Source organism: Thermobia domestica, chromosome 4, assembly GCF_964235325.1.
Source record: "Thermobia domestica chromosome 4, izTheDome1.hap1.1, whole genome shotgun sequence".
Lineage (NCBI taxonomy): Eukaryota > Metazoa > Arthropoda > Insecta > Zygentoma > Lepismatidae > Thermobia > Thermobia domestica.
In genome coordinates, this window is record NC_137457.1 from 258,540,594 (window position 1) to 258,560,047 (window position 19,454).

Here is a 19,454-nt window from a genome sequence, read left to right on the forward strand (position 1 = left end):
GTTAATTAAAAAACCAATGTATATTAAAAATGTCAATGTTTGATGAAATAAAAGTTTGAGAAAACGTAAGTTTTAAGGTTAATTTTTGTAATTTTTAGGGTCATTTTACAGGAATTTTAGTGTCATTTTATAGGTCACTTTTTAAATTTTTTTTAGGTCAACAAGATCCGGGACCTGGTTATTAATTTCCTAAAACTGCGTATTTTCGCCACAAGAAATAAAATTTTTCTCGGGTTCGGATTAACCGGGTGTTCGGATTAAACGTATTTTGATTACCGGTACTCCACTGTAATACTACGGAGATATCAAAAGCCAATTACATGTTCTACGAGTATTTTCTCCCTTCCTATTATTGTATTTGGACCGATCGGACGCCAAGCGGCCAAAGTCCAAAATTGAATTTTTTCAGGATAGAAATTAGACGTTCAACACCTCGTCAACAAATTATATTTCTGTTATTTTGGAAACCAAAACCATAACTATGTAGTTTATGGTCTTATAATTTACTGTTTACAAAACTCTTTTTAAAAAGATACCCATCTAAAGAAGTGAATAAAGGCATTAATAAGTTTTCAATTTTTTCGACTTATTCACATGGGAACCAAGCGGTCCATTTTATATCGACAGTTTCGTTCCAATCAGCACTGCTTTAGTATTTTTAACGTTTATCTCCATCCTATATTTTTCACAACTTTCCCTCAAATTTTCTAACATCTTATGAATTTTCAATTTATACACCGCAACAAGCGCCATGTCATATGCACACCGCAGTTGCACAGAGAGTTCACAAATTTTATGCCTAAGTCAACAACATATTTTAGTGTTCAAGAAGAAAATACACATTTTTTTAAGGATCGACGAAAAACGTTGTTCTTCGAAATTAATTATCTTGTATACTAATGCTAACTTCCAGATGTTCAAACAAAACTTCAGTCCATTTCAAGTTTTTTTTCAGAATTAAAAAAAATCGAGAATGGCTGTAATTTCTCAAAACCCATGGGCGCTGTTGCCCCAGATTTATATTTGACAACGAAACGTACATACTCAAATCCGAATCCCCGACAGTCCCATAAAAAAAAAAAAAAAAAAAAAAAAAAAAAAAAAATTTCGCCGCTGTGAAAACAAATCAGGGTCACCTAATAATGGGTGATTTTGAAACGATTCGTTCCGAAAGAACGCATCCTTCAGTAGTATGAAAGAACTGAATCTCTGAAAGAAACCCAGATTGACTTTAGCGAAATCAATACATTTAGTTTATGGGACCAAATAGCAGACAAAAGTAATTTAGATTCAATACAAGAATCGAGATGGATGCACGCATTCTTCTAGAAAATTTTGTCCGAGAGTCAAAATCAGCTGCATCAGAACACTATTTTGTCATTGCAATACAGGGTTTTCATAAAGTCTGGACGGATTTAATTTGCTTATAATTTTCATAAAAATGCTCATAATGAAATCAAATAAAGTGCAAACGGTAGCGGAAGGATTAAATTTTTAGTTGGCAACACTGTTAGATAAGCGGCAACTCTGAACACGTTGAGAGAGGGAGAGGGAGGGCAAGGCCAATTCTGGTGTGTCGAAAGTTCACTAAAGAGTTCAAAAAGCCGGCACCCACTGAGAGTGCAATCCGAAAGTGGCATGCTAAGTTCTTGGAGACAGGAAGCGTCCTGGACCGTCCTCAAAGTGGGAGGCCGCCAACATCGCCTGCAACAGTGAGCAGGGTAAGGGAAAGCATCATCAACAGCCCACAGAAGTCGATTCCTAGACGGTCCTACGCGAATGTGTGGACGTAAATGGCGCCCAGTTGGAGGTGTGGCGGTGAATGAACTGAGCTGGTGCAGATTACAGATAAAAATTTAATCCTTCCGCTACCGTTTGCACTTTATTTGATTTCAATATGAGCATTTTTATGTAAATTATAAGCGAATTAAATCATTCCATACTTTATGAAAACCCTGTATATTTTTTCTTATCTCTGGTATGGCGATTGGAAAAATTCCAGGAAAGGGGGAGGAGTGAAGCCCGTCCCGAAGGTATGCCTGGAAGAAACTCTGGATGGATGGGATCAGACGAACACTGGACTTTAAAGTCCAGGGGAATGAAAGTCCATCATCTCTGTCCCCTTTTCAATATTTCTTCCACAAGTGAAACGTATGAAGAAATGAATCAGACGGAATAACCAGTCACATCGGAACTCGGAATTATTCAACAGAACCAAAGGCTTTTTTTTTTTTTTTAAAGGAATGAAATTGTAGGCCCACAGCGTCATTTCAGATTTTGACAAGGAAGAGATTGTGCACCGACATACGAGTTTGTGTTTTCTTAGTATATTATTAAATTTCCTTAAAAAGCATGTGTTTCTCTGGGGCAATTGCCTACTTCTTGCCTTTCCCAAATGAGACCCCTGACCCATATACGAACTTCAGTTATTCAGTGAAGTGGATTCACAGGATTCAATCTCCAGGAATGGATTAAAAGGAATGGAATCCGGAATATGAATCAAACTTCTCATGCAATACCTAGATTTTGTTAAACATTACTAAAGCTTTTCTATTTGAAATATGTCCCTTCTGGTGCTGCTGTCTATGTGTCTTTTCCCGTACCTTCCTCAAAAAAGGAGGGACAAGTTGATGCGGCCGAGATCTTTCAATTGTTGATTGTTAGGTGCGGAAGTGTTACCACAATGAATTATTTCACGGACTTCGATGTGCTGTCTTGTTAGCCATTGAAAGTAGCCTACGACCTTCACTCCTCAAGACCAAACGACCGAATGACAAATTGGCAACACAGCTGAGCTCATTCACTTCTTTTCCCTAAGCAAGGTGAGGGTTTCCTCCGTCAGAGGGTGGCAGAATGGGGACGAAGTATGTTTCGCATATTTTCCGAGGGCACACCTGAAATAGACAGGCTTTAAGAGTATGCATTACAGGTTACCCCGATGATAGAACTTTCTTCGTCTTTCTGCGATGAGCTTTTGTAAGTCAAAAATTTTCTACAGGAATTCTAAAATAAAAAATCAAGATGACACTACGACACTATCATGTTTTTATTACAGCGTAACATAAAGCATGGTAAACAGTTTTCAGCGGTATCCCTAGTTTGAGTTACAAGCTGTGAAGTCACATTTTTAAGAGTTTTGCTAAACGAAGTCGATTTAAATATTTATGATACGATACACCGTATTTTGTAATGAGAGCAGCTTTAAGGAATTTTTTAATATCCTGAGGTGGTCCATTTAGGATAATGCATGTAAGCTGTTCTGTTGTTCCAATATCATCACTAAATCCATCCTGTGCTGCTGGCCTTTTCTTCATCACATTAGTAACCACTGAACCCCAGCTTTTACATTATGTCCTCAGACAATGGTAAACTCAAACAAAATATCATTAACTTTACTGCAACAGACTATTTTTCTCGGAAACTTGTCTTCAATTCAAAAAAAAACTTTCCTTCATTTCTTAAGCTGGTTACCAAATCCTGCATAGACTTAATGAAAAGCTCGTATTCAAAAATTAATCTATTCTGATCTATATCTACCAAAAACTGAAATGGGAATATACTCACAAACTCAAAGAAGTTTGGAGAAGACGGAAAGTCTTTCTCTGCTTGCTCAACAGAAACGTTACTTCTTGGAAAAGTTAAAAAAAAAAAAAAAAAAAATCCAAATTAAACAAGAATTCTGTCTGTTTCGAGAACCTAGATGCTATCTGTTTCATGAAGCTTGCGTCAGCATCAGAATCATATGTATAAATTTTAAATTGTTCCAGAATAGAATTTAAAAACTGGGTATTCTTTAAAAACGTATTAAAGCAATATCAACCTCTTCTTCCTCTGGTTTAACTTTTTTTTTTTTTTTTTTTTTTGCCAGATCTCAAGTTTTTTTAACTGATAGGTTGATTCATTAGTGGAGTTCCATTAAAATGAGCATTTTTTACATATAGAAGCGATCATTTTTGTTCTAAAAAAACTGATCTGGTAGCACCTTCATGTTGTGAGCCATCTTCTACACTTACAATCGTACTAATTTCTGAAAGCTTGTTCAATTGAAGCTTTAAACCAAACTCAATAAAGTCCATGAAATAGTGTGTGTGTTCCAAGGTAAAATATCGGTATTCTGCACAAATTTTGATACTTTACTCAACAATGAAACACATAGCATATTTTATTTTTTTAATTTTTATTTTAATTTTTTCATTTTTTTAAAAATTTTTATTTATTTATTTATTTGTCTGGCAATTTTTCTGAACAAGTGCGGCAAATTTTCTGCGATCACATCGCAGGTCGCGGCATGTTCTACTATGGGGCAGGTTACACAGAATAAAATCCATATCGATACAGCACTACAATTTGAACACATACACACACAAACACATAAGCTACAACTACACACTTTCAAGTAACTACTAGGTTTTCTTCTTCTTCTCTAGCTGACAAGAAATTTAACTGCCATCTCTTAACAAAGAATAAAACACTTCAAGTTACTATTCAGTTAGGAGGACTGAATAGTGGCTAAGTATTAGAACGCTCATGTCTGGTGCTAGAGATCCCTGGTTTGACCCTAGGCCATATGTATTTGTAGGGACTATCCCGTTTCTTCCCACATTCTCATTCCACCGATCATAATCGTTCCCTTTTATTAATCATCCATCTCCTCTACCCTACAGGACATTTACGTGGGACGTAAAAGTGGAAATTTCACTTATTTCATTTCAATAATTCTGGAAAATTCGACGTAAGGAAAACGCTTGATATGAGCACAAAAAATCATCGAAATAATGGGAAATCGAGTCATAAAACTTCGAGTTAGAGAAAATTATATGAATAAAAAATGAGTAAAACTCACGGAGTAAATGATTCACTTATACTTGGGTCTCCGAAACTGTTAACCATAGCGCCTTGAAATTTCGTATAATACTGGCCTTACACTCTATCCTGTACATAAGATAAGATTTTGCAAGAGGCGACCCCTAAGGGGTAAGTCCTTGATTTTTTTTTTCTATCACCAGAGTTCCGAAACTACTAGTAACACATTTGTAAGACATTTTTCGTGGCACCAATGGAGAGATTTCGCACATCTAATTCAGTCACCTAAAGGAGCAAAATCTGAATTGGAAAATCTTTGTTTTACGTCCAATGATTATGCCGGCAAGGCTAAAGGAGACGGTGATGATAAGAAATGAATGAAATGGTGGAATGAAAAATGTGGGAGAAAACAAGAGAACCCCGAGAAAACCCACGCACACGGGGTTTGTCAACTGGCGTGAACTGGGATCGAACCAAGGACCATGCACCAGAGGTGAACACTCTACCACTGAGCCACCATGAGCTTGAAATCTGAGCTGAATACACATGGTAAACGTAACAACAGTTTTTTGGAATTGGCTAAGCTATGGCTGAAATGCATCTTAGCGTTCCTAAAACATTCTTGGAGTCATTTGCGTAAGTAATTTTTTTTTTCGCGTAAATGGATGTGTGCTTTTTAGGTAAAAACACAAATATGATGACTCTGGTAACACTGAGACAATCCTTGTGTCAACATCATGTGAACTTCATAACACTATGCTCTAGGCCTTGTATTTTATACGCATGCTTCTCGATCTGCTTAATTACGCATTGACTTTTTCTAATAAATCTTATAGCTTTCAAATATTTTCCATAAACCTTATACCTAATTTTCCGCGTGCGAGGAATGGGCATCTGGTAATTAATATTAAAGCATATCCTTTTCGCCAGAAATGCAACGTTACTTCCAAGTATTGAAAATTCGAGTTATTTATATAAATGTTTGACTAATGGATATTCAACTATAAATCAAACAAACAGAAAATAAGCCGATAAAAAAACGGATATATTTTCCTTTTCATTTACTAAATATATGGCCAATTTTATGTAATGTTCTATATACTATCCGGACTTAGAGAAAGTTCTAATGTAAATGAAACCAAGTATTGTTGTTTACTGTTTACTCTTACAGTTGCTTATCCTGTGGCGCACAGAAAAATGCAATACGCTTTGTGATTGTAAAAAATATTTATAATTATTATAAATATTACATAAACTACATATTTGGGTAATGATACGTACTACGCAATAATAAAAAGAAGAAAACCATTAACAACTCTCAATTTGTTATAATAAACAGGTACGAGAGTCGGCTGATATGTTCTTGGCCCGACTCCCTTTCGAATGTACTACCCTGATGTAATTGATGTCGTGAAATGTTGATCTTTTATATGTTTAAGTACCAAATTTCACGATTCTACCATGAACGCTTTTTATAATGCACTGCGTTGTAACTGGCGGGATCGGTTGGGAATAGCCTATCAGATGTAAGGGATCTCAAAAGTTGTCTTTTATTATTGAAATGTTTTTCTCATTTTATTCATAGCATCTTAGGAAGTCTAAAAAGTAGACAATTCGCGAGGCTTTTACAAGTTTAAGCTTTCAAAATAAAATATATTACTTTGCGTAGTAAGTAATTAGATTTGAATTAAATTAAATACACAAAGCAGAGCTCTTGAAGAAAGAAAATATTAGAATTGGGTTTTCAATCATTAATTACATACTGGTAAGAATATACTTTTCATAGAAATATCCCTGTTGTCTCTTTAAGTTATTTGATATGTTTTACATCAAATCTATCTCAAATTTAAGATAAGTTTTATTTGCATTCACAGTAGAGGGTAAATATATTTGACGAACAGTGTCACTGGCACGTACATTTTTCATTGCAAGGCTGTTCGGACGCTAATAATGCCAGAGGCAAACATATTTTACGAGAGGGAATCATATCATCTTCCATCATCTCAATGTAAATGGTTCGGTCGCTCATAGGACTAATTCGGGAAGATTAGATTTGTGGAAATAACCTGAACCCCTTCTCTCCTTAGGATACACATGAATAATGAATTTGGACTTGCACGGCATCGAGTGTGTCACTACTCATCTCAGCGACCATGAAAATTATCGATTGCACTAATATCGTTTGTTTTCGATAAATTCTACATGAATGAACAGACTTTTCCTGTTTCTATTGACAGTTAATTCATACATTGTACAATGGCTACACTAAAATTATATTTGGAAATAATATGCACATAGCAATTACATTCGAAACACTTGACACAGACAGTTTAATACCACTTCGCCTAATCCTATCTCGTCTTAACTGCTTATCAGACTGATTTCTCCAGGATAAAATATCCACCATTTTAGACAAAATGGGAAATCCCATTGCGTCTAATCCCATCTAGCCTAAAATGGTGACTAGAGAATTTCTATACTAATGAGAACATTTTTGTACTACATTAGTAACTATCAGCACTCCGAAATTGTGAAATCATGAACACATTTGGAAAAGTCTGCACTAGTTATTAACCTCTATTAGAGATCGTACATACGAAAATTAATAACCTAATTTCAATACTGCTAGTTTTGCCAGCTGCACTATGATTATGAAAGAATGTTTTGTAAAATAATAATAATAAATACAATTATTAGAGCTGGATTCGAAAAAATCGAATTTTGATTTTCGCTTTACGGTGTGTTACTTTTATTCTTGTAGAAAGAGCTGAAAGTAGGGAAAATATTCTGTACAATTTCATGGGGGGCCTTAAAAGTTTGCCCTTAGGTATATTTACTAGGGATGGCCACAAAGTTCCGGTTCCCGGAGATCCGGTTTTCAGAACCGGTTCTGGAACCGGTTCCGGACCTGGATCCGAAAACCCGGTTCCAGAACCGGATCTTAGGAACCGGTTTCAGACCTGGATCCGAAAACCCGGTTCCAGAACCGGATCTTAAGAACCGGTTCCAGATCTGGATCTGAAAACCCGGTTCCAGAACCGGATCTTAGGAACCGGTTCCACATTTGGTTCTGAAAACCCGGTTCCAGAACCGGATCTTAGGAACCGGTTCCAGACCTGGATCCGAAAGCCCCCAAAGACTCGTAAAGAAGGCATAAAGTTCACCTTCAAAAATAATGCAAAGAGGACCATGCGCTTGTGCCTTCCCCGCCCAGACCCGTTTGTGCCCCCAGAAAAAAAATTTTGGTCCACCATTGGGTGTTTAGCCAAATGAGTTGGCCAGTTTGCCTGTTTAACCAATGAGTTTGCCAGTTACCCAGTTTATTTAGCCAAATGAGACAAGCTGCCGCCGCCTGGGCGCCTGCCTGTCGCTTCCACCATTTCATCTAGCATACTGTTCACAGCTTGCCAGCAGCTCGGGTTTAGCGTAGGGATGGTCACAAAGTTTCGGTTCCAGCGGAACCGGTTCCGCGAGGAACCGGTTCTGTTTTCAGAACCGGTTCCAGACCTGGATCCGAAGAACCGGTTCTAGACCTGGATCCGAAGAACCGGTTCTAGACCTGGATCCGAAGAACCGGTTCTAGACCTGGATCCGAAGAACCGGTTCCAGACCTGGATCCGAAAAACCGTTTCCGGAACCGGATCCGTTTAGACCCGAAAACCGGTTCCACCAGGAACCGGTTCTGGCCATCCCTAATATTTACGTACCAATGTATGAACGGAAAAACAACCGACGATGAACAGGCATTCATACATCAGAAACATTTTTATTTTTTAGCATATATGGGTCATGGCACTGTAAATCAGCCGAAATATCGAATTCGAGTTTCTTCACTATTATCTCTCCTATTTTCACACAGAAAGAACAAACAGAAAATTCGCAATATGCTAATTGAAATCTAAGAAACCATGTAAATTATAAAGGAGATAATGGCCAAATCGTTCCAGACAATGCTTATCGTCTTTTAGGCCTGACCAATTTTCTAGTCACTTTTAGGGTACTTTACACGAAATATTTACGTGTTTTATCACGCACTAGTAATTAGTGACGTAACTAAGGTGGAAAATGGGGCTTGTGCCCCGGCGCCGGATTGGTGGAGTAGCAAAACTGCAAATATTTATTTTCACTATAAGCCAAGGAAAGGAGGCAAACTAAAGATCATAAAAAATTACCTCAGAAACTTAACAGGACAACAATGATTAAATAATCTTAGGATCATATCCAAAGAGCATAACTTAGCTTCAAAGCTATCTTTTGAGAACATTGTAAAAACCTTCGCAGCCAAAAGAGCCCGGACGGTTAAATTATAATTCCAGATTTTTGTATTTTCATTTAACTTACATCGATTTAATAGATTTACAAAACGTCCGAGTATTATACTTTAGACAACAGCTTGACTGTTTGTCATAATTAAATATTCTATTTTAAAACAACAGACTGTCTCGATACAATTCCAAAAACATAGTGATTCGCCGTTATTATGAGAAGGATATAAGTAGTGTTCGAAGTGGTATGTTTGTTATGATCTTGACTCGGCATACCGGTTATCTAAATGTTGAAATGCAGTGAGGGTATGTTGCCTAAAAGATCGCGTTTCTATTTACATAATGACTAAAAATCATTGGAGCTTTCTGCAGTTATAGGGGCGGACATGGAGAGACTTTGATCCCCCGCCAACAACTTTCTAAAAAATATATAAAAATCTCCCCTTATCTTATATTATAGAGAATTATACAGTACACGAAAATGCTCAAAAACCGAATGAGGATATTAACAATTTCCTGCGGAAAAACTCCTGGAAACCCCACTCTACTGTCGGTATTCCAAATCCCCGGAAGGTTCGCCTCCCCAGTAGACAACCCATAAATCTGCCTATACTCAAAACAAGCATTTGTATGCATTAAGGCAAGAAGACACATACATAACAAAGAAACAATTCAATATGGCATATCAAAATGTAAACTATGTGAACTTCTTCGAAGACACCTCGTTTTAAAAACAAAAGGTAGAAAAAATATAACAATGTCGGTGTTGTCAACTTAGAAATTATTTCTACATAAGAAATAAAATCTTTTTACGTGCAAAGCTATTCGTTAATTACTGTATTTAAAAATGGGTTTATTAGAGGTATTTAGCATCTACTTTCCAGTGACGGTATGTTTCAATCATTGAAAAACCAGAGACGGTATGCCTTCATCATTGATAAATCAGAGGCGGTATGGCATACCACCGCATACCGTCTCACTTTGACACTGACTATAAGAATATGTCAAGCATGCTACTCTAATTAGTTTGGCGTTTTATCTTGTATTAAAAATTAAATTATGTACTGCAATTTTGAAATCAAGCTTTGTCACTCGAAGAAAAAATGGAATACGAGAATTATTATGTGATGTCAATATCGGGTGTAGTTGGAGAGCGTTTAGGTTTGGTTGATCAGGGAGGGCGCTAAGGTGAATTCTTGCCCCGGGCGACAACTAGCCTAGTTGCGTGGCTGCTAAATTTAGTAATACAGTGCATTGTATAAGCAAGCAATAGATATTATTATTATTATTTATTATTATTATTATTATTATTATTATTATTATTATTATTATTATTATTATTATTATTATTATTATTGGGAATTTTCATCGCCCTTGGGAACGCGGTGGCTCAGTGGTAGAGCGTTCGCCTCCGGTGCTTGGGGTCCCTGGTTTGTTCCCAGCTCGCGCCGTGTGAACTTTTTAGTGGACAAACACCGTGCTCATGGGTTTTCTCGGGGTTCTCCCTTTCTTCCCACTTTCTTCATTCCACCATCTCATTCATTTCTCATCATCATCGTCTCCTTTAACCTCACCGGCATAACCGTGTGATGTAAAACTCAAAGATTTCATTTCATTTTTTTCATCGCCCTTATTCTTTAACGATTTCCTTATTATAAAAATCGGATATTTTTTTTACCGATTTTACGAAACATTTTAAAGTTTTCAATATAACGGAGGAGATAAATTCACTACCTCATTATCGACGTCGAAACAGTAGGGATTGACCGAAAGCATCATAATACATACACCATATTCTATCAAAATCGAATTTAGACAAAAGAGTTTCAACTCTTGGCTCGTACACAACCTTACATATAGGGATAGTAAAAGCATGATAAAAGCATGAATGAAGGCAAAAGAAAAAAAGAGTGAGAGTGATAATGAAGAAAGCCACAGAGTTAAAAAATTATCGGACATGATGTTTACCATAAACTTACATGAAATCCCTAATAGCAAGAAAGCTTTCAGACAGTTGGCGCGTGCTTGGCTTTTGGCTTTCTACGCTTGCACTTGAACGCTTTCATACAATCTACCTTTTGTTGTACTTGCAAGCGAGGCTTTAGACCCTTCGCAGAGTGTCATAGCATCACTAGCCGTTCATTGACTATTGACTTGACTTGTAAAACGCTTGCGTCAATCTTGAATGGAAAACTAAATGCAAGGTTGCCCCATGTAACTTCGTCACTGGAATCCAGCTTGCGGAATGCTTGCATATTTTCCAATCAAGTTGGATGCAAGCTTGGCCGACTTGCAATTCAAGCTTACAACAAGCGGTTTGCAAGTTGTCTCTACTACAAGAGATGCTGTCAAATCAAGGACTCTTCGTGCTAAAAGTAAGAATCCCATCATTGATTTACAGTACTACCCAAACATACAAGCAAACAGAATTTCGTAACGCTCCACACCCTACTAAACATTTCTCAGATTAAATGTTTTAAAGATTAGTTTACGAACTTGTATAAATGTTCAGTTACAAGCGTTTAATAACTAACTGGTTTTGAAACGTTTAAACGCGTTAAGTACTAATTTACAAACGTTAAAAAAAAAACTTTCTTAACATCTTAAAACGTTTCAAATGCTTATTTCGGAACATGTGCTTATTAGGCGACGATTTACATTTTTTTTTAATTAAACATTTTAAACACTTATCCTGAGACGTTTAATAAGTTAAACTTTCTTAAAATATTCAAACGTTTTATATGCCCATTTTCAAACATTTACATCTCTTATATGCAGATTGACAGACCTTTAATAAAATCAACGTTTTACACACCAACGAAAAGATATTCAACAAAATAAAACGTTTTAAACAGCAATTTAGAGATGGTCAATAAATTATTTTTTTTAAAAAAAAAGTTTAAACGTTCTAAACGCTCATTTTCAAATGTTTTTGAAACATTTACACATTTTATAATCGGATGTCCTGAAAATGGGGGCCATGAACTATAGAGTACTTCCTAGAAGTCAAAATACAGTGAAAAATTTACATAATTGTAAATTCTTCGGATACTTATCTGGACATACGAATTGCACTATGTGGTAACGTCGCAGATAAAGAACCGCAGCCAATCATCCATCAAACAGTTACATTGATTCTTTCCAGATAGCATTAAAGTCGACATACGTTGGCATAAACATCACTCATATCTATCAGCCCAATAAATTATTTTAACTGTTTGATAGATTTGTACAGCATTGCTTATGATTCCAAGTTTGCCACATAGTGAAATGTTGATTCCTCACAGCAGCAGAAGAAAGCCCCAGAAGGTATATCATTATTAGAGACCGAATGTTAGGCAAAATATCTATTCTTTAATATTAAAGATATGGTCAAAAATAACGTTTCAAAGTTTATATGGAGAGTTAGTTTCGATTTAAGCAAATTTTATTTTGCCTGTTTCTCCCTTACTGCCTAAATAATTGCTTTAGTGCATAATTTTGCCTATTCTATGCATTTTCTTCAAAATAAGCCTTCATTGGGAAAATATGTAATTTATACAACATAAATAATACACACATATATATTAGGTGTTTGTAAACACAAGCACGTGGTAGATTTATATATATATATATATATATATATATATATATATATATATATATATATATATATATATAAAGAGAACGCACAAAATCCTTTGTCCGCTCATCACGCTAATACGGCTGAACCGATTTCTTTCATTTTTGGGGGGTTGTTAGGATTTGGACCCTAGATGGTTTTTATCATATCACTTTAATTTTCAATTACCAGTGTCTTGAGATAATTGACCAATCAGGTGTCAATACGTACAAAAAATCCTTTGTTCGCTCATCACGCTAATACGGCTGAACCGATTTCTTTCATTTTTGGGGGGTTGTTAGGATGTGGACCCTAGATGGTTTTTATCATATCACTTTAATTTTCAATTACCAGTGTCTTGAGATAATTGACCATTCAGGTGTCCATACGTACAAATCCTTTGTTATTAGTTCATCATAGGTATAAAAATAAACGTATTTATATGCAACCCGCATGACCCTGTGACTCGGCGGGTTAACATAACTGACAGGCGCTATAAATCACTTGAAAGCGAAAAAGTAAAAATTATCTAAGTAACAAAGTTTATTGCGTTCCGGGATGACCGCAGCGAAGCGGGGCGGGTTGGGGTGACCGCAGCGAAGCGGGGCGGGTTAACATAAATGACAGGCGATATAATGTTAACATTTACTGCAATCTACTATGTTTTTTATCATATCACTTGAAAGCGAAAAAGTAAAAATTATCTAATTAACAAGGTTTATTGCGTTCCGGGGTGACCCCAGCGAAGCGGGGTGAACGCTGCTAGTATATATATATATATATATATATATATATATATGGAATGCATATTAAGCTTTGTTTTTATATATACAGTAAAAGATGATATTAACAAATGAGTATGTATCTATATTCTTTGAACATTATCTACGACTTGAATCTATTCTTGTAGTTGTATTGAGTATATTCTTCATTCTTTCGAGTTACATTTTACTGCCTATTTTTAAATTTTAAGTGCCTATTTGCCTACCTATTTTACAGTTTTTTTAACACCTAAACATCCCATTTCTAATCATTATATAACATTTTCCATTTATTTTGACTTGTAGAACAGCACTCTGTTGTCCATGGGCAGCATTTTTAATGCACTCGATAGATGAACCGTCCATTTTTTTCCTCCTAGTGAAACGTTTTGGTCACCCTGTGCGATCCTTGTATTAAATATTTAAAAATAGAAAAGAAATAACTTCGTCGATTGCATAAAAGGGAAATCCTCATACAGTATAGAATTATGTTAGAAATATAATTTCATAGATAAATTTAAATATACAAGGAAAATATCCTAATATTACATAGTGAAATAATTAAAAATAATAATATTAATAATAATACATATTCAAAGAAGTGGAACGCGATAATTTATTTATTACAGAGCATATGCAATTTATGAATACATTTACTCACATACTTTTTATTGAGGACTTTTTTCTCTTTCTTTTAATATGTATGCATATGCCATCCTTTCTCTTTCCAGCATCGAACTTGACCTGAATAGTATTTATTTGTTTCAAAATGACAGTTTTCATACCAAGGTTGAGGAGTGTATTTTCACTACCCACTTTCTTGAATGCATTCCACGAAGCACACTACCAATATATACACAAATACCATACAACATTTGCATTTCTCTTCTTTTTAACTTTTGTATACACCTGGAAGTAGTATATCTCCAATCTAACATCTTCAAACATAAACCCAGATTCTTTCACAAAGGAAATAAAAATTTTAAAAAAATGGTACACTGAAAAAATGAGTAGGTTAGGAATGACGTAAGTTGTGTCTTTTTCTTTCTTTGTTTAATATATTCATACATAATCACTTTCTACAAACTTTCGTAAAGAACTGTTTCATGAAATTAATAGCCGACATATCACGTTCACACAACTCGAGTGGACCACAGTCTATAATTCTGTAAAAAACATTGTGTATATTGAAATAGTCACAAGCACACTAATCAACAGTTATTTTGGTTAAGACATGATTTCCCCTTTGAAATAATACGCCATATTAAAGGTGCTCGACGCTTTCTGAAATTTTAGTGAATACTTCAAAGATAATGATGAATACTAAAAGTAATTTTAAAAAGTAAGTCGCGTAATATCTGTAAAATGTTATTAAATAACTAAACGCTATTTTCGAGATCTTCCGCATAGTCCAGAAATTTGATTACCCGATTATTATGACGTAATGAACTTTGCACTCAAATTTCTGACCTTTTAATCTTTATACACCGGACAGGGATTTGAACAAAATCGTAGACTCTCATGTTAGGGGCCCTGATGATCTCTCCTAATTATCACAGGATAAGTATTGATACCTCGTTGGAAAGTTTATGAAACACTTATTCCAACGAAGTAACACTTGTGCAATTCCCGTCCTATTCGGAGTAGAAGATGAAACAAAAACCTGAAAATATATGAAAAATAGCATTTAGGGGGATCTGGAAACTCTTACAGTCACTTTACGCTGACAAAATATAGCTAACAGGTACTGTAGGCAATACAGTTGTGACAATAAAAAAAATAGCAGACATTGCTGCATCACAAAGCAAGATAAAATTCAGAACAAAATTCATATAAAAACGCCCTGTATATCATTTTCGAAGGGCTCTTGCAGACCTTCAGGTTGTCGGCCCCTGTGACCTCCCTACACGTTATATGTAAGCCATTTTTTCATTACTATCAGTAGAAAATACAGAAACAAAAATTATGCTTCTAGACCAATTCAGTGAAAAGATATCTTGTTTCATATGGGACCGTCCAGAAAATAAATAATTTACGTCCAAAAAGTAAAACTCAAAAAATTGGCCAACTTTGCCCCTCCCCTACTTCTCCATATAAGCAATAAGTACTTTTGCAGGGTATTAGCGTGTAGTGGGCTACATCATTGCTACACATACTATCTTTTATGACTGTACCCCCAAGGGAGAAGGTCCTCCAAAAAATGATACAAAAATCAAAAAACACGAACTTTACCCTCTGCCGTGGTACCCCCCACATACATAAAATGCATATTGGCTGCAAGCTTCATCCTTAGGAACACATTGATATCAAAATGATCTTCCTAACTTAATTAGGGGCTGAGATATTAAGGTTTACAGCCTTGACGCAGCAGTTGCGTCCTTTGGCGTTTAAAGGTTAAGAAAAGGCTTGGAAACAGTTTTTAGGTTCTTTAATATCATTTTGCAGATACTATCTGGGTCACTTACTATTTTTATGTATATACTTATGTATATACGTGTTTACGTTATGTTATTCACTGAAACTCCAAAGGTACGGCTGACCTTAGCGAAAAGCCGTACGTCATAATTATACAGAAAAAAATCTGGACAATGGACTGGTAAAATTCGAATACCGGTCTCCTGCTTACCGGACACTTTTTCATTGCTAAGTGAATGCTCGATGACGTCATAGTTTCATGTTCCCATTCTATGTAAACCACACAGAAAGAAGAAGGAGTAGGTGGAAAACTTTTGCTTTGAGAAACAGCAGTGGAATAAGTAAGCAAGAACTTCGATAGTGCTATGGATGATTTTGCAAGCATCCGAGTTATGCATCAATAAATACTGTCCTGTCTCATGGGCCTTCCCCGTTTTGATCTGCTACTTGTCTGATTGCAGAAGCGCGCTTCTACGTCATATATCGCGTAGTTGGAAATGACTTTTCTAACCCAGTAGTTCTCAATCAGTGTGTCGTGACACACTAATGTATCTCACAATCTCATACGGGTTGTCGCGAAATTTTAGAATTTAAAAATCATGAAGCACTTAATAATAAGTTAAATCGATTTTGAGATAGACTATAACATTAAACGTCTCGACCAGCAGCAAACAATATTTAGTACTACACTATTAAATACAGCTTGAGGTAGATACGATATTCAAATTCATTTCAAACTGTTCAGCCGTTTTCATGTGATGCGGTCGGAAACAACAGACAAGCCGCTTTCAACATGACGAGAAAATTAACGAGCCCCCTTCCTCCCTCCATTTAAAACGGGAATTTTCAAAATTGTCAGGACGTGCGTCCACATATTTTTAATGAGTTTATATGTAGAGTTTCATTTTAATTTGATGGCGATGTGAAATACACAATTTTTAGTGTACATTTTGAATCCCAGTATGCCCTCTTATGATATGTATTTTAATAAAAGTGCCTACGAGGATACGTTAATGAGTAACTGTAATATTTTTATATTTCTTTTCACGTTGTCTCTCTGCATTGTGTGCTCACCAGACGCTAAGTGTCACAACCTTTACCTGTCGTAGGTTGCAGCGTTATCCCATTAGTGCGCTTTGCGCTGTTGCGAAGAAAAGATGGCAGCACCACTCTCTGTGTGCACCAAAGAACAGCATTCTGTTATCCGGGAAATTTATTGAAGACTTTAAGCACAATACGGACACAATGCGTTACCATAGCAAAGTGTCTATTAGTGGATTTAACAGTTCAAAAGTGCAAGGCGTCCAACTATAGCAACAACTGATTGCATTATTGAAGAGTCCGTGCCTTGATTTTGAATAACAGACGAGTGATTGTTCATGAAATGGCAACCTACATACAGATTAATCATGGTTCTGCATATTACATGATGCATAACAGGCTCAACTTTCACAAAGTCTGTGCGAGATGGGTTCCGAAAAAAAAAAAAACTCGATGAAGAGCATAAATAAAACCGTGTGAGAATCTGTCAGCACCTAACGGACCCTTACGCTAACGAAAGTGAAGCGTTTCTCAGGTGAATCATCATTGAAGATGAAACCTGGATTCACCATTTTGAACCAGAAAACAAACGCCAGACCATGAAATGGAAGCACTCCGGATTAGTGGTCGAAATCGGTTTTTGAAAAAAGTGAATTTCATAAAACCGAAGTGTCGGTTTTGAAAACCGTTTTGCGGTTTCGGTTTCCAAAACCATATTTGCGGTTTCGGTTTTCAGAAAACAGGTTCTCAAAAACCAAAAACAGCAAATGTCACAAAAATTCGTCAGCTCTACTCCGGATCTCCCGTCAAGAAGAAATTCAAGTCAACCTTCAGCAGGGAAAGTGATGCTCACAGTCTTTTGGGACTAACAAGGACCAATTCTGGAGCATTACCTGGAAAAGGGGTCAACAATAAACAACAAAACGTACAGTGATATACTGGTAAATCAGCTGAAGTCTGCAATTGATAATGAACGCAGAGGTCGATTGTCGGAATGCGTTCTTGTGTTGCATGATAATGCGCGTCCACATACTACCGCCCACACTGCTCAAACTCTTCAGACACTGCGTGTCGCTGTTGGTGCATCCTACATACAGTCCCGATCTCGCCCCGTCCGATTATCATCTATTTTTTGGTCCACTTAAAAATGCTTTCGGAGGACGTCGATTCACCTCCAATGAACAGGTAAAGGACGCGGTACATTCACGGCTTGCTGCGTAACCAAACCCTTTTTTTGCAGAGGGTATCACAAAGCTTGTGCAACAGTGGACCAGGACTAGGTGTATTGAAAAGCACGAGGACTATGTTGAAGAATGATATGAATAAAAACACTGTACTCTTGTGGTAATAAATAATAAACAGTTGATAGGAGATACTTATTGACTTGTTCTCGTAAATAAATAAATAAAAAGTTTGAGAAAGTTGATAACTATATATAAAAAAAAAAACATTTCAAACGGTCCAGTCGTTCTCTTTGTTCGATCACACACAATATCAGTTTCATTATTATGTATTAGATTCAACTTTCAAGTCTGTTTTTAAAACATTATGAATATATTGAAATGCATGAAAAATAATTAGAGTATTTACATGGCACCATGTTCACTTTGTCTATTCATATTTTCAGTGTCTTTTTTAAAAATAATTCCTCCTTTGAATGTAAATAGCCAAACGTATCTTTACATATGAAATGTCTGAAATTGAATTGAGACTAGATTTTGAGTTTAGAAAATGCGGACAAATCAGGGAATTTCTGCAAATCTGTGCGGATCGAAATTTTTCTTAAAATGCGGACATTTCCACGTAAATGCTATCATGTTAACGCTATACTACCCTTACGATTTCTTTTTACTGTTTTTTTTTTTAAGAAATCAAATGAAAGATTTTTTTCCTTTTGAATTTTTTAAAAAATCTGATAATTTCAAATCTTCAATTTAACCACTGAATAGGTCAAACAACAATGAATCTACAAACCAAAATTACCTTGGCCGCATCTAGAGTTTCATCACACTAAAACAAAAAACAAAAAAAGTTTGTTAATACATGTAAAATACTCTTATATACAATCACATATGTGTACTGTACAATACAACACATGTGTATGAAGGCAAATAAAGTGAGAGTTTTCTGCAACCCGTTTTCATTCCCGGCTGTGCTACAAAAGAAACTCACACTTTGCATTACATATAATATGGGGTCATAAAATTAACACTTTTAGCTATTGTGGTAAGCATTCTTCAACCTCGTTTAGCATATTAAGGTTTCCTTCATTTGGCTTGGGAAGGTAGTATACATATGCATGGCCTCTGTAACAGTTTGCATTCAGTGCTTCAGGAAGTAAGTGTAACCGTATATATATATATATATATATATATATATATATATATATATATATATATATATATATATATATATATATATATATATAGAGAGAGAGAGAGAGAGAGAGAGAGAGAGAGAGAGAGAGAGAATCCATACAATGTCAGCGACGTGTATTTAGCACTTGTTCTTTTCTTTAGAAAAATACTCTACGCCGCTATACCATTAAATGCTTCAGCTTTTAGATTT

General features: G+C 35.8%; 1 protein-coding gene across 8 annotated transcripts in view; it reads right to left on the reverse strand.

Annotated features, from left to right (window-relative positions):
• Positions 1-19,454, reverse strand: part of LOC145684015 (sphingomyelin phosphodiesterase) — a 273,240-nt gene that overhangs the window by 169,121 nt on the left and 84,665 nt on the right. Inside the window, exon 2 of one of the 8 annotated variants that reach the window (XM_081755814.1) lies at positions 18,870-18,896. The exons of the other annotated variants lie outside the window; for them this stretch is intronic. The gene's annotated coding sequence lies outside the window, so the exon portion shown is untranslated. The remainder of the gene's footprint in view (positions 1-18,869; positions 18,897-19,454) is intronic. 8 annotated transcript variants of the gene reach the window in all.